This window comes from Lotus japonicus, chromosome 6, assembly GCF_012489685.1.
Source record: "Lotus japonicus ecotype B-129 chromosome 6, LjGifu_v1.2".
Lineage (NCBI taxonomy): Eukaryota > Viridiplantae > Streptophyta > Magnoliopsida > Fabales > Fabaceae > Lotus > Lotus japonicus.
The window spans coordinates 5,374,937-5,390,022 of NC_080046.1; positions in this window are offsets into that span (position 1 = coordinate 5,374,937).

Here is a 15,086-nt window from a genome sequence, read left to right on the forward strand (position 1 = left end):
GTTACCTAGAGTATTTGTATTCAAGAAATAATATTATAATTTCTCTTACTTTCGAGTTGGTATCAGAGCTTCCGATCTTGGGGCTCTGCTTCCGTGCTCAAAACCCTAGTCATCGTATTATGGCCTAGTTCTTAGTCAAGGTTCCACTCACTTGGAACCCTAGTGACCCATGTTACCCTTCTCTTTTACCCACCACTTCATTGAAGGTACATTTCCTTACACGTTGATCACTTAGCCTTCACCACCACCTCTACTGTGTTCGCCACCCTTAGATCGGCCAATCCCCAAATTAAAGCGGCGTCTTTAGAGCCTCCTTCACATGTCGCTAGAGTCCCCAACAATTAATAAGACGTAGGCAAAATGACCTCCGAATTGTGCATTGGATGTGGGACCTGAATTGGTTGCAAGGCTTGGCAGCATGGTTTGGGGAGGGTTATTAGAATTCTTTGTAAGTTTCCTTGAAAATACCCTCTTGACTTTACAAAATTGGTACTATTTTTCCTTACTAGGTTTTCCCAATGGGGTTTTATCCTAGTAAGGTTTTAATGAGACTTGTTTTGATAAGTCTATTTTCAAGGAGACATTAGGTGGGGTAGCTTCGTCATATTTAGGATCTTTGGTTTTGTACATATTAGTTCTTAGCTTGTCTATTTCCTCTTCTTCTTTATCTTTGTATTTGGTTGAAGTACCTATTGTACTTCTATTCAATAAAATTCTTATTGCCTATAAAAAAAAGGCAAAATGACTTAATATGATCAATATTTTTTTTTTCAGGGATGACATTTTGATTTTTTTTTTCCAGGAATCCAATTTGATTTCTCTTACAAATTCAAGGACTTCAAACATATTTAAGCCTTTCTTAAATTCAATAAAATAAAGGGTTTCCTGCATTATCATCTTGGTATAGGACAGCTATATGGTGTGGAGCTAATTTTAATTGCTTTTCTTTTGGACCTGGGTGACTCCAAATAAGTATTACCAAGCGGGGAAAAAATAATCTTAATTTAATTAAAGTTATCACACTCCCTTTTGGAATAGGTAATGCATAAACAATCACTATTCCTAACAGAACTAACTCTAGATCATGTATCGTTAACAATGACTATTCCCTTTATTTCGAGTGCTCACACTGTGTTTCATTCTCATGAGCAAGGATACAAACCCAATGTCAATTATTATTTCTTTACACAACTCTATGTCTATAGCTAATATGTCTTTTACGGTGTCCTTGGTGAAGATAAATAACAAATACCACGAGTTTTCAGTGTGGTATATAAATCTCATGCGTTTTTTGTGTGCTATATAAACACTCAGGTAGTTGGGATAAAGAACCATATTCATGTGTCCCATTGGGTCATTAAAATCTTTGGAAAAAGCTACGATAACTTAGTCATCACATGCATTTATTTGATCATGCTCTAGCTAAAATAGAAATAAAACACTCACGTGCCATGTGACACGTGACAACTCCCTCGACACCGTTCATGTGGCCACGAATAAATGAGCGTGTATATAGCGTCGCCTTCTTGTTGAAGCCTTGCAAATGGCGTGGATGCAAAACGTTTTTGTTTCAGTCTTCTGCTAGGATATTTTGTACAAAAATCGACTGCAAATAACACACATTATACAATTTTTACTTTCAATATTTAATATACGGCTTATTTTTTATTTTTTTTTTACAAAGAAGGAAAATAAACACAAAAGCTAACTCCTACTAGGGACAAAAACACCCGAATAATCAACAAACATAACAGACGTACGCATACAAAGACTGATAATACAGTTGGAAGTTGGAACCTATCCCCATAAGAGGAACCAAGTTTGGCAAAGTATGTTGGAGAACACAATCCAAAGCAAAAATTTAATCTATAGTATTGATCTTATGTGTTCAAAGTAGATACGGGCATAAAGACCAAATTAAACAATAGAAGAGGAAGAAACTTGATGTTAACAACGGTCTTGAAGAACAAGAACATATGTCTACATAAGCTCTAATGTCTATTCAACATGCACAAGGCCAAAAGTATTCGTCACATCAAGATCTATCAAATGTGCATAAAGTCAAAGAATTTGTTGAAATTAAAAGATCAAGAAGTAAGATCATCAGCACCAAGAAAATGAAGACAGTGTAGAACCCTAGCTGAAAGCATTTATTACATTGTTGATTATATTGACTTGTGGTAAGCTTGTAACTTATGTTTTCGAAAAGGTTATTGAATTAGAATGAAGTGGAAAAAAATCAAGTTATTCAGTGATAACTTGGTAAGTCAAGGTTCTGATAAATCAATAATCTAGTTTCGAAAGGTTTCCAGTGACAAAAACCAATTTCTCCCAAAATAATTCAAAAAGTCATAGTTTCGGTGAACCGAGACTTGAGTTTGGAAAGAAATTTTGAAAAGTAAATTAAAGTGCAGAAAATGAAGGATCTAGAATTAAAAGTGCGTGAAAATTAAGAAAATCACTTAAAGGAAGAATAAAAAAATGAAAAAATAATAAATAAATGCGCAAAAGCAAATAAATCAAAGGGAAATTTCATTAATTAAATGAAAGAAAAGGAAAAAAATGGATGGAATTCTGATATATTAACTCGTATAGTCTCTTTTATGTGTGATCGATCTGTTGGCATTTAGATTGTTAGTATGATGGTGTCCAACCCTTTTTCCAGATTACATTGGCCTATTTATAGTACTAGAGTTTAGATAACTAACTAATCCAAGAGACTAGATTAAAACTAAAAGAAACTGTGTAATGTAAGTCGTTTCCTCGGCATAACTTGACTTTGAACACGTACCTCAAATTCCTTTTCCCGCTTAGACTTGATCCCAATTCACCCACATTTTGGTAAATGCTCTCATCATGGTCGTGTATTAATTTGGCATGTGAAGCCTCTAGATCTTTAAGATCGTGGGTTCTAGACGTGAACTGTTCTAGGCGCGGCCTTGAGCTCCAAGTTATGCACATGTCATCAAGCCAAGCGCCTAGATTCTCCTTCACTACTCCTCACCAGTTTTGGCCTTAGCGAAATTTTCCTCTGTTGAAACCAATTGGTTCTCGAAATCCTCCAATAATTCAAACTTTTCGTTCAAACTTAGGTTCCTAGTGTTTTTTTCATGTGTTTCTCCCAAAAATTTCCTTTGTCGAGATGTTTGCCACTACAAAAATTCGCTAGTTTAGTGTCAGTCAATTTCCTTGTTTAGCGTCGGTTACAACCGTCGCTAAATGGACTAGCGGTGCTCAACCTCCTAACACTAAATTTGGCGCCACAAAGCAGACTAGCGGCGGCGAAAGGAAACCGCCGACACAACCGCCACCAGATTCGTTTTAAAGGACTAGCGTCGATTATAACCTATGCGAAACCTATTTTCTGAATTGGGTATTCTAATCATGGATTCGCGGCGGTTTGGACAGCCGCGAAACCATTTTTATCGATTATTTAGATAATTGATTAGCGACGGTTAAAGCCGACACTAGTCCGTTTTTTTTTTACGTTCCATCTATAATTTTGTAACCGGTTCGATTAAGCGGTTGTTGATGGTAACCGCCGCTAGACCTTCGTTTTCAAAATTTTAGTAATAGCACTAGTAGTAAAAGGATAAAAGATAGGATAATACAATCACTCTTATTCAATGTTTGTTGTGTCAGTAGGATATGATAATGCAATCTTATCATTATCTTATAATGTCCATCATGTGTAAATTGTAGACTAATTATTTGAATTAGTAAGCTAGTTATTTACAATTTACTATTAAGTTTATAACTTTTTAATTATATTATCAATTTTTTCTATTTTTATGATAAGTTTGTGGTTCTCGAGGTCCCTTGGGAACGAGGGAGGCGGGAATAAGGATGAAGAAAACCTATGCCCGCAGACTAACACTTTATCCAGTGTTTAAAAGAATACTTATAATTAAAAAAAGGGTTAATGGTTAAATTAGTCCTTATCTTTGTAGTGAATTTTGATTTTGGTCCCTCCCCGGAAAATATTAAGCGATATCTCCCTGCGATTGCATGCGTTTTGGTTTTAGTCCTCGCTGGAGGGCGGAACTCTAGCGAGATTACGTAGTGGCAGGTCAATGCCTATGTGGCATGCCACGCGTAATTTTGAATTAAATTTTTTATTCCATGTGTAATTAATAATTAAAAAATAAAATAAAAATTTAATATAAAAAATTCCATCAATTAAATTTGAGGAATTACGTTTTGATTTGCATTATGTTGTGCAGGTTCTTGAAAACAATTAATTAACCTCATCCCCAACCTCACCCCAACCCCACCCAGAAACTGAGCCCACAAACCCCATTCAAAACCAAAGAGAAGATGAAGAAGCAGAGAACAGAGGTGCGAGAAGGAGAGCGATAGAGTGAGAGGAGAAGATTCGTCGTGGGGTGTACGATGGCTGCAGATCCATGGTATGAGGCACATATCTGATGATCTGGGATGTATTTTAGGTTTTGCGGTTGGTTCCTTGGGGTTTTTGGTTACTGGGTAAAACGAAGGGAGATGACTGAGGAGGTCGTGGTGGTTGTGGGCTAAGGCGGAAATTCTGCGGTGGTTGTGGGTGAGGGCGGAGATTTTTACTCTATATGCTTCTTCTTCTTCGGGTAATGTTTTCGTTTCTGGATGGTGGGGTTGAGAAGCTTAGAAATAAGAAAAAAATTGAGTTTTGGGTTTTGTTCAGGTCTGGCCTCAACATTGGACCTCAAAGCTGAAAAAAATTTGTGAAACCTTGAAGCTTTCAACCCAGATCGGAGCCCCACGCAGGGGGAGGAGACCTAGTGGGTCTTGGGTTTTGTTACCCAGATTCATCAAGTTGGGGTTCTGGGTTTTGTTACCCAGATTCATCAATTTGATTGGGTTTTGTTACATTTGATGTGGGAGTTAATTTCAAGAGATTGTTATCTTAGATGGATAGAAAGAGGAATCACGGTTGAAGCCCAAACAACGACAATTTGATGAAGGTTGATGACTACTGAGTGAAGCTTGATGATTTCTTTGCCAAGTTTGATGAAGATTGATGAGTTTAAATTTTAAAGTGAAGGTGTTCTTCAAAGGCTTGTCAATTTCTGCAAATGAAAACTTTGGTACTGTTCTGGACTTTCTGGAAATTAGATACACGATGCTTTTACAGATTTCTGAGGATGAAATATGTAAGATGAAAGATGAAAGATAAAGGTTAAAAAATAGGATTACAGTTTTTCGTAATTAATTAATAAATATGTGTAAAATAAGTATAATAAAAAATGACGTGGAAAATGTGACGTAAACGTTAGCATGCCACTAAGCATGGTCGCCGGAGTTTCGCCCTCCGGCGAGGACTAAAACCAAAACGCATGCAATCGCAAGGAGATATCGCTTAATATTTTCCGGGAAGGGACCAAAATCAAAACTCACTACAAAGACAGGGACTGTTTTGACCATTAACCCTTTAAAAAATGAAAAATACGTGTAATTAAAAAATGAAAATCGGCTAACAAAACTAACACGTCATCATTTACGTACATGTTGACATCCCACATCATCATCAAATTGGTCAAAAGACGAAAACTAAATTGATGAAAACTAAATCTCGCTGTAATTCGAAAAACTTATTTACTTTCACTTTAGAGGATTCACACCCTAAAAATGATCGTTCCGGCTATGGTGCACAAGTGAAATCGTTAGGTACCGTGCAATAGGGAAAAAGAATGTAAACATTGTAAATTTGAATACTTCGTTTGTAGTCCCTAAGGGCTTGAAGGTTTTAATATGGCCCCAATACTTTGTATCTTTTAATTTCGAGGTACCTGACAAAGAATTAAACTGTAGCTATTAAGATCTGGCGAACTTTTGTAGAGACTGGAGCTTGAACACTGTCTCTGACCACCGTATAACCACGGTCGTCTGGAATGAGATTCATGGGCTAAATGAAGGTGGTTTTATTTCGAGGTACCTGACAAAGAATCAAAGTGTAGGTATTAAGATCGGCTGAACCTTTGTAGAGACTGGTGCTTGAACACCGTCTACCACCACATACCCACGGCGGTCAGAAATGAGTTTCATGTGTTAAATGAATCTGGTTTTTTGGGATTTTCCGATCAACCGTTTTTCAATAGAATCACTACCCCTTGTTCCTAAGTGTGTTTTAAGCATGTTATTATCACAATAATGTAAACTACAGCAGATTTGGTGTAATTCTCGGAACCCAGGTAATCGGGCGGAAATGGGTACAGATTTTACGACCTCAGATTTTTAATTCAGTGGAAGACAACAGGTTATTATCACAATAGAGTAAACCCCATGATGCATTTTTGCAGATTAACATGCATCAACCAATGATGCGTATTTTCAGGGTAATGAACAATTTATGGGTAATTTTCTGGGTACAATTTCTTGTAATGTACAATTTCTGGGTATTGTACAATTTTCTGGGTAATGATTAAATCCTAGTTCGTGAATAATTTCATGTTAATAATCAATAGGTCATGATTAATTTGTAGATGTTTATTGTGAAGGTTGTCCCAATAGGGTGATTGCTGACCTTAGAGTGCTTGAGGTCTTAGATGAAGGTTATTGGGTCTCTAAGCTTCGTGGTGACGTAATCGGGTGCTTGGTTAAGACAAAGATGTTTACGTTTTTTGGCATTCGAGTGAGGTGGTGTTAGTTGAGGGGACCCTTATCTGAGCGGTTAGAAGCTCGGTTGGGACTACGATTTAGGTGTTCGGGCATGTTAGAATCGTGTATGAAGAATACAATGAGGGTTGAGAGCAACACTAGGTACTAAGTAGTAGGTGATGGAGCTTTGAGAGAATTGCGGTGGAGCAATGGGTGAATGTGAAGGGGCGACAACACCACTGAGTAGTTTGTAGTAGGTGATAGCGTTTCGGAACAGGTGCGGTGGTCCGATCGGGTGTCAGTGAAGTAGTTACTAGTAGGTGATCGCGTTTCGGAAGAGGTGTGGTGGTCCAATCGCGTGTCAGTGAAGGGTCGAGTGCACCGATGAGTACTTTGTAGTAGGTGATCGCGTTTCGGAAGAGGTGTGGTGGACCAATCGGGTGTCAGTGAAGGGGCGAGAGCACCGATGAGTACTTAGTAGTAGGTGATCGCGTTTCGGAAGATGTGTGGTGGTCCAATCGCGTGTGAGTGTAGGGGCGAGAACGCCCATGAGTACTTAGTAGTAGGTGATTGCGTTTCGGAAGAGGTGTGGTGGTTGATAAGTGTCAATTTTACCTAGTTTTCCATTGTTATTAAGACACTTATCTATGTGATTTATGGAAAATTTATATCAAAGTACTCTCCTTTGCTAAGAATTTATAGATTAATGAATTCTAACTAGAAAGTGTTTAAAATTGAATTCCAATCTCAACTTTTGTTGTAGGAATGATGATTTAAGGAACAAATGCAAGAGACCAAGGGTTTTGAAGATTTTGTGTCAAAAGAACTGAGCTGATTTTGAAGGTGCTCAGCTGATTTTTAGTGGAATGGTTCTGTCCTAAAAGAGCTGAGCTGATTTTGAAGGTGCTCAGCTGATTTTTAGTGGAATGGTTTTGTCCTAAAAGAGCTGAGCTGATTTTGAAGGTGCTCAGCTGATTTTTAGTGGAATGGTTCTGTCCTAAAAGAGCTTAGCTGATTTTGAAGGTGCTCAGCTGATTTTTAGTGGAATGGTTCTGTCCTAAAAGAGCTTAGCTGATTTTGAAGGTGCTCAGCTGATTTTTAGTGGAATGGTTCTGTCCTAAAAGAGCTTAGCTGATTTTGAAGGTGCTCAGCTGATTTTTAGTGGAATGGTTCTGTCCTAAAAGAGCTTAGCTGATTTTGAAGGTGCTCAGCTGATTTGAGGTGGTTTGGAGACAAAACCCATCAGTGAAGGGGCGAGAGCGACGATGTGTACTTAGTAGTAGGTGATCGTGTTTCGGAAGAGGTGTGGTGGTCCAATCGCGTGTGAGTGAAGGGGCGAGAGCGCCGATGAGTACTTAGTAGTAGGTGATTGCGTTTCGGAAGAGGTGTGGTGGTCCAATCGCGTGTCAGTGAAGGGGCGAGAGCGCCGATGAGTACTTAGTAGTAGGCGATCGCGTTTCGGAAGAGGTGTGGTGGTCCAATCGCGTGTGAGAACACCATTTAGTACTTAGTGGTAGGTCATTGGACTTAGAAGAGGTGTGCTGGACCAATTTTAAGTGGCCCATTTGTGAAGCGGCCCAAATTGAACGTCATTGATTGTATGCCCAAATAGTTGATTCACCATGACCAAAAGAAATAATTATTTGGCTCCTAATATTGGCGGCAAATGGAAAATTAAAATAATAAAACTGGGAGCGATTTTTGGGTTTAACGATAATGGTCATGCGATCTTCGTGGAAGCTTCATATCCTGATGTTCTGAGACCTGATGTGACCTTCGCCCACTAGTGTATTATACGTGGCGTGGAGCAGGGAGCATGGGAGAAAATTAAGAACAAATTTTATTACATAGATTTAATTTATTTTAGGCTAAAAAGCAGTTTTTGCCCCTGATGTTTCAGTTTTGTGCAAAATATACCCCCACCCTATTTTTGTCATTGAAACTACCCTCCATGTTATTAAAAGGTCCACCGGTTACCCTTCTGTTAGCCTGACGTTAATTCACTAACGGAGAAGCTGACGTGGATTTTTTTTTTATTTTTAATAAAGCCACGTGGATTAAAACAATGAAAACTAAAAAAAAAAAACAAATTGATTTGGGGCCCGGTTTGTAAACCCGATTTGGGGATTTAGGGTTCAAATCCCTAATTAGCAACCCATCATCGTGTTCATCGACGAGAGAGACAGGTTGAAAGAGTGAGGGAGAAAGAGCAGTGAGAAGGCAATTCGTGGAGCTGAGGGAGAAAGAGCCGTCCCAAAACTTGGTTGAATTCGACATTCTCACATGGCTGGTGGGTCTTCAAATCGTGGATGTCGAGGAGGTAAAGGAAGGGGGAGCCCGAGGCAGAAGAAGGGGAAGCATGTGGTCCCTGAGCATGGCACATGCGAAAAGCCAACATATGACCCTACCTCTTGGTGGGGGGAGAAATTTCCAGACAATTTCAAGTTTAGGTAGGTACCTTTTCAAGATTCTTTGTCAATTTCTTTATCACTTTAGTTTGTCTCTGTAACACCCCGATTTCGGTGGCGTCACTTTAGTAACCAAAAGTAAACTTAATGCGGAAAAACGTGAATATTTTTTTTTTTTTGATAATAACTAAGACAAGACTGAATTAAATAAAACCCAAATGCGAAAAGTAATAAAACTAATATACAATATATAAACAGCCCCCGCTGTAAGTAACAACCTCGTCACGAGTAACCTCCAGTGACGGAAAGAAAAGTGCAATGCCCGTAGGCAATATATACAAACCAAATGAAAAGGGTGAAGTGCCCGCAACACCATCCCTCAAAACTGAGAATCAGCTGACCCAATGGCCTGAAAATAAGACCTCCTAAGTCCAACCAACTCTCTGTGATTCCCGTAAGGAAACCACACAAAAAGCTATAGGCGGATCTACCCTGTCCCCTAAGTAACAAATGAAGCAAGACTGTCAGAGCTAAAACTCTACTCCTACACTAATCCTAACTCGAGGAGCTCATACCAACACTCAAAACTATGTGCTAGCATGATCGTCGTCTGAATCAGAATCCAGAACGACCAAGTCTATCAACCCTATCCGTCCTCTCCTCGCTCCTGCAACGCTCTCCGATGCTGGACTCACGGGCTTAGGGCCCGAACCCTGATCATCAATGATCGCAACGGAGGGTGCACTAGACCCTGCCGAAGGCACTCCCACTGGAATCTCCTCTGAGGGATCCTCCTCCTCTGAAGATGACGGTGGCGGCGGTGCTCCTCCAAGACCTGGTCCACAGTGAACGCCCGGTGGCAAGTTGAAGCTGATAGAGCATCGCCTCAACACTCCTGACCTCAAGAGTCCTCCACTATCCACGTGGTCCTCCATGATACGCCCCGAATACGTCGCTCGGTGGCTCGCGGGGTCAACCACCCACGACCCGGGGTCGTCCTGGTCGATCATCTCGTACCTAATCCCCCCCGAAGGGTGGACCATTGCGAACCAATCCGCAATGTTCATCTGACAAAAGGCGTTGTCCGCCAAAACACACACAGAAGACGCGAGGGTCAACTCTAAAGAACTATGTAGATAATAAACCCAATAGGTACAAATAATAGATAGCCACTTAGGCTTATAGCTAAAGATATCATTCCTAGGGTTGCATGTTCCACAATAACATGAACGCAATAATAACACTTAGCATGTTACAAGTAAGATAATCAAATAGCAATCACACTCAACAACTAAATTAGTATGCATGTTGCATGATATGTATGCAGGTTAACCCAGTCAACCAATATGCAATCCGGAACGGATGGACATCAACGGATCAGCCCTTCACCAGCCACGGTGGTGCCATTTCGGCCCGCGTGCCTCTTACTCCAACAACAACGGTAGTCAGATCAGCCGTAACCCGTAGGTCTGCCATTTCGGTCTGCTACAAGAGACGTCTACAGACGCTCTATCACGGAAATCCGGGTCTTATGACCATTTTGGAATCCGACGAGGTCCAGAGTACGTCCTGTGTTAATACCCCATTAATGTTGCATGAATGCAGGATGATTAGTCAACCAACGTCTCCGATCTCACTCGACACGTCGCCACGTGTTCTAGGTAAATTAAAGTCTCTAAAATCTTACCCTAAGGCAAAGTCGATTCTGCGACAAAAGACACACTTCACAACACACATCGCTGCTCCAACAGCACAAGAGTATTACATACTCGGGAACTAACGGTTCCCCGGACTTATCCCCAGGATAGCCCAACAACATCGCTGCTCCAACAGCACAAGAGTATCACATACTCGGGAACTAACGGTTCCCCGGACTTATCCCCAGGATAGCCCAACAACATCGCTGCTCCAACAGCACAACAACCAACAGACTCAACACTTGGATCCAACGACACTTCTCGTTTTCCATACTATGATTTTCATCCAAAGCCTCCTTTCGAGATTATTACCTTTACTTAAAGATTTAGAGGTTGTTTAATGTCTTATGAATTTTCTTTTCAAAATAATATCCTTTTTAGTCTTATCGCAATTCCTATAAGTTCTCGGGATCTTCGAATCCCCAAATGACTCCAGAGAATGTCTCGATCCATAAACCCTATACAAGGCCCGAACCTCGTTCGTCCTATCAAACTTTCTCAAAACTCTCAAAATAAAATCGGCATGACCTGCCCGCTATTCTCACCATTCAGAATCTCAGATTTTCAGTGTAAAGCATATTTAAATCATCACAATCAACAACATGTCATATATCAATAAATCGCATCATAAACACTTAGCACTTAGCATATAAAACATGCACCACACATCCTAGATTACCCACATAGCACATAGCATGTAAGTCAATCTTCAAAAACATTCAGTAGATGAATCATCTACATTGTCAGCCGAAGCCTCAGAAAACATTTTCAATCACACACAATCTCAGTGCATAAACAGTAAACAATGTCGAAATATCGACCCTAAGCATTAACTAGAGATTCAGTGAGAAGCCCTCACCTGAAGGTTCTCCAGCAAAAACTTCAAACTCTTCTTCACGAGCAAGGTGTTGATCCTCAGGAAATTCCTCAAAATCACCTTTAGAACAAAACCACAAAAATCAATCAGAATCTATCGGAAACTAAGCTATCGATACTTACTAAGGTTACTCGAAGTAATCTATACTCTAAGGTACGATAATCTAGCGCGAAAAGACAAGTTTTCGGAAAAGGAAATTTCCTCCTCCCCCCTTATAGCTCTCGGCCACTATAGGTAATTGTAGGGTTCGATTTTTCTTCGATCAAACTTGGTTCCTATGCTTTCATAAGCCGTAACTAAGGGTATTCTGAACTCGGAAAAATTATCGGATCAAAAACTGTCGCAGGGGTATTTTGGTCATGATTTTTAACTTAGGATTTTCAAAACTGAAATCCCAAAAATAAAATTTTGCAGGGACGTCACCAACGACGTTTATGACAACTAATCCTACTAGCACTAAGCTAAGGCGATAGTTTTCAGCCTAGAGGTTGGAACTTTACTCAAAAACTACATAAAATGGGTATTTTAGGTTCAAATTGATTCCGGCGGAATTCCGGCGACATAACGGAAAATCTAATCCGACAGAAGTGATCTTGGGCATACATAGAAGAGGTTTAGAATCAGAAATGAAAGATTCAGGATAGTTTTGCAAAAACCCATAAACTATCCGCTCAGAAAACTCTACAGAAAAGCTATGGAAAAAGCGATCGGAGGTAAGGATTAGCGACTATACCTCGAAACCTTGAAGTAGCAACTGATTGATCGACGATCAAGCAAACGATGAAGAAAAACTCTTCTTCCTTCTTCCTTGTTCTTGGCCGCGGTTTAGAGGAGAGAAAATGGAGGAAAATTGTGTTTTTTCTTCCTTTGTTTGCTATATATAGAAGGTGGAAATTCGCGGGAAAATGAAAGTTCCGCGAATCCGATTTTTCCGGCGTCATTCACCATGAATTCTAAGATAGGTTTTGGCAAAGGAATTCCCAAGCTAAGAAGATGTCTCCTTGTATTTTTGGCAACTAATGCAAAGTCGGTGCAAAGTCGGTGTAAAACTATTTTACCCGATAAGTTGCTTTTTGCCTCGAATGTCGGAATGGAAAACTTCCTTCTGAAGAAAGATTGAAATCATCAAGAGAAATGGGTGTACGCGTGTGGAATATTCATTTGAAGCTCTGAATAGATAAAGTCCTCAAAGTCGGGAAATTCTAGGGTTTTGAAATACCAGGGATTCGGTTTCGGCAAACTTCCGATGATTGGAATCGGACGTTCGTAGATCCTAGAGTTTCGCCTCGAAACGATTGTTATATATGGAAGAAGAGAAATTCTAACATTTCTCTGAAGATTTTTGGAATTAACTGCCAGCGTGCCTACAAGTGAAAATTAGCTATATACTAGGGTTTCTGACCTAGGTTTAAGCGTAAAACGTTCGTGCTATAACTTTTATCGATCATAATGAAATCCTTGAACTTTTCCTGAACTTTCTCCTTCATAAATATATTTCATTTAATAAACTTTCGTTCAGGTTTCCCTTCACATTACATCAACCCTAATCGTGAATAAAAAGTTTATTCACTTAACATAAGCCTAAAACTCGGGCCTTACATTACTACCCTCCAAAAAGAAAGTTTCGACCTCGAAACTTAAGGGTTAGTAAATAGTTCTGGATATTGTTCTTGAATCTTCTCCTTCAGCTCCCATGTCGCATCACCAGTGTCTTTGTTCCAAATGACCTTCACTAGCTCGATCTCTTTCCCTCTCAACTGTTTTATCCTGGTGTCACCAATGCTAATTGGCGGTGTCTCGAAAGACAGATCATCCTTCAACTCAATGTCATCCAGCTCGATAACATGTGTCGGATCCGCAATATATTTCCTCAATTGTGACACGTGGAATACATCATGAATGTTTGATAGAAATGGAGGTAGTGCAATCTGATATGCGACTGGTCCAATTCGACGAGTGATCTGATACGGTCCAATAAACTTGGGCGTAAGCTTCTTTGACTTGATTGCTCGACCAACACCCGTCGTCTGAGTAACTCTCAGAAATACATGATCTCCTTCTTCGAACTCCAGAGTTCTGCGCCTCTGATCTGCATAACTCTTCTGTCTACTCTGAGAAGTCCTCATCTTCTCTCTGATCTGCTTGATCCTCTCAGTGGTTTGTTGCAGAAGTTCCGGTCCTACCAACAGATTTTCTCCGTTTTGGTACCAACACAAAGGTGTTCTACACTTGCGGCCATACAAAGCCTCATACGGTGCCATACCAATGCTCGTATGAAAACTGTTGTTGTATGTGAACTCAATCAATGGCAATAAGGTATCCCAACTCCCCTTGTTGTCCAGAACGCAAGCGCGTAGCAAATCCTCCAACGACTGAATAGTTCTCTCAGTCTGTCCATCAGTCTGCGGATGATAAGCAGAACTTAGTCTCAGCCTTGTTCCCAAAGCCTCTTGAAGAGCTCCCCAAAAATGTGATGTAAACTTCGGGTCTCGATCGGATACAATACTTGTCGGTACTCCGTGAAGTCGTACAATCTCCGCTATATATAACTCTGATAGTTTCTCCACGTTGTACGTAGTCCTCACCGGTACGAAATGAGCCGACTTAGTCAGTCGATCCACGATTACCCAAATAGAATCGTATCCCTTCTGGGTTCTTGGCAAAGCCACGACGAAATCCATCGATATGCTATCCCATTTCCATTCTGGCACATCCAAGCTTTGTAGCATACCTGAAGACTTCTGATGTTCCACCTTCGCCTTCTGACATGTCAAACATGCGGCTACATACTCAGCCACTTGTCTTTTCATTCCTGGCCACCAAAAATTCATCTTCAAGTCTTGGTACATCTTCTTCATTCCAGGATGAATGCTTAACTTGCTCTTGTGACCTTCATCCATAATCAATCTTCTCAATTCAGGGTTGTTAGGCACACAAACCCTATCCTTGCACCGTAGGATGTTGTCACTTCCTACCTTGAATTCTGGGTCTTTACCTTGACTTACCAAATTCCTTTTCCCGAGCAGAAACTCATCTTGTAACTGTTGATCTCGGATTTCTTCCATCAATCCATTGGTAATTCTGATCATCCCGAACTTCAGTTCTCCCTCGGACAATCTCACATCCAAGCTCAAATCTCGAAATTGCTCTAACAGCTGCAGCTCCTTCACCATCATCGACGAGATGTGCATCTTCCTGCTCAAGGCATCAGCAACAACGTTCGCCTTTCCAGGATGATATTGTAGAGTGAACTCGTAATCTTTAAGAAACTCCATCCACCGACGCTGCCTCATGTTCAGCTCCTTCTGCTCAAACAAGTACTTCAAGCTCTTATGATCACTGAATATAGTGAAATTGCATCCATACAAGTGATGCCTCCAAATCTTCAGTGCAAATACGATCGCAGCTAGTTCCAAGTCATGAGTTGGATAATTCTTCTCATGCACCTTCAGTTGTCTTGAAGCATAAGCAACCACCTTCCGATGTTGCATCAACACACATCCCAAACCTTGA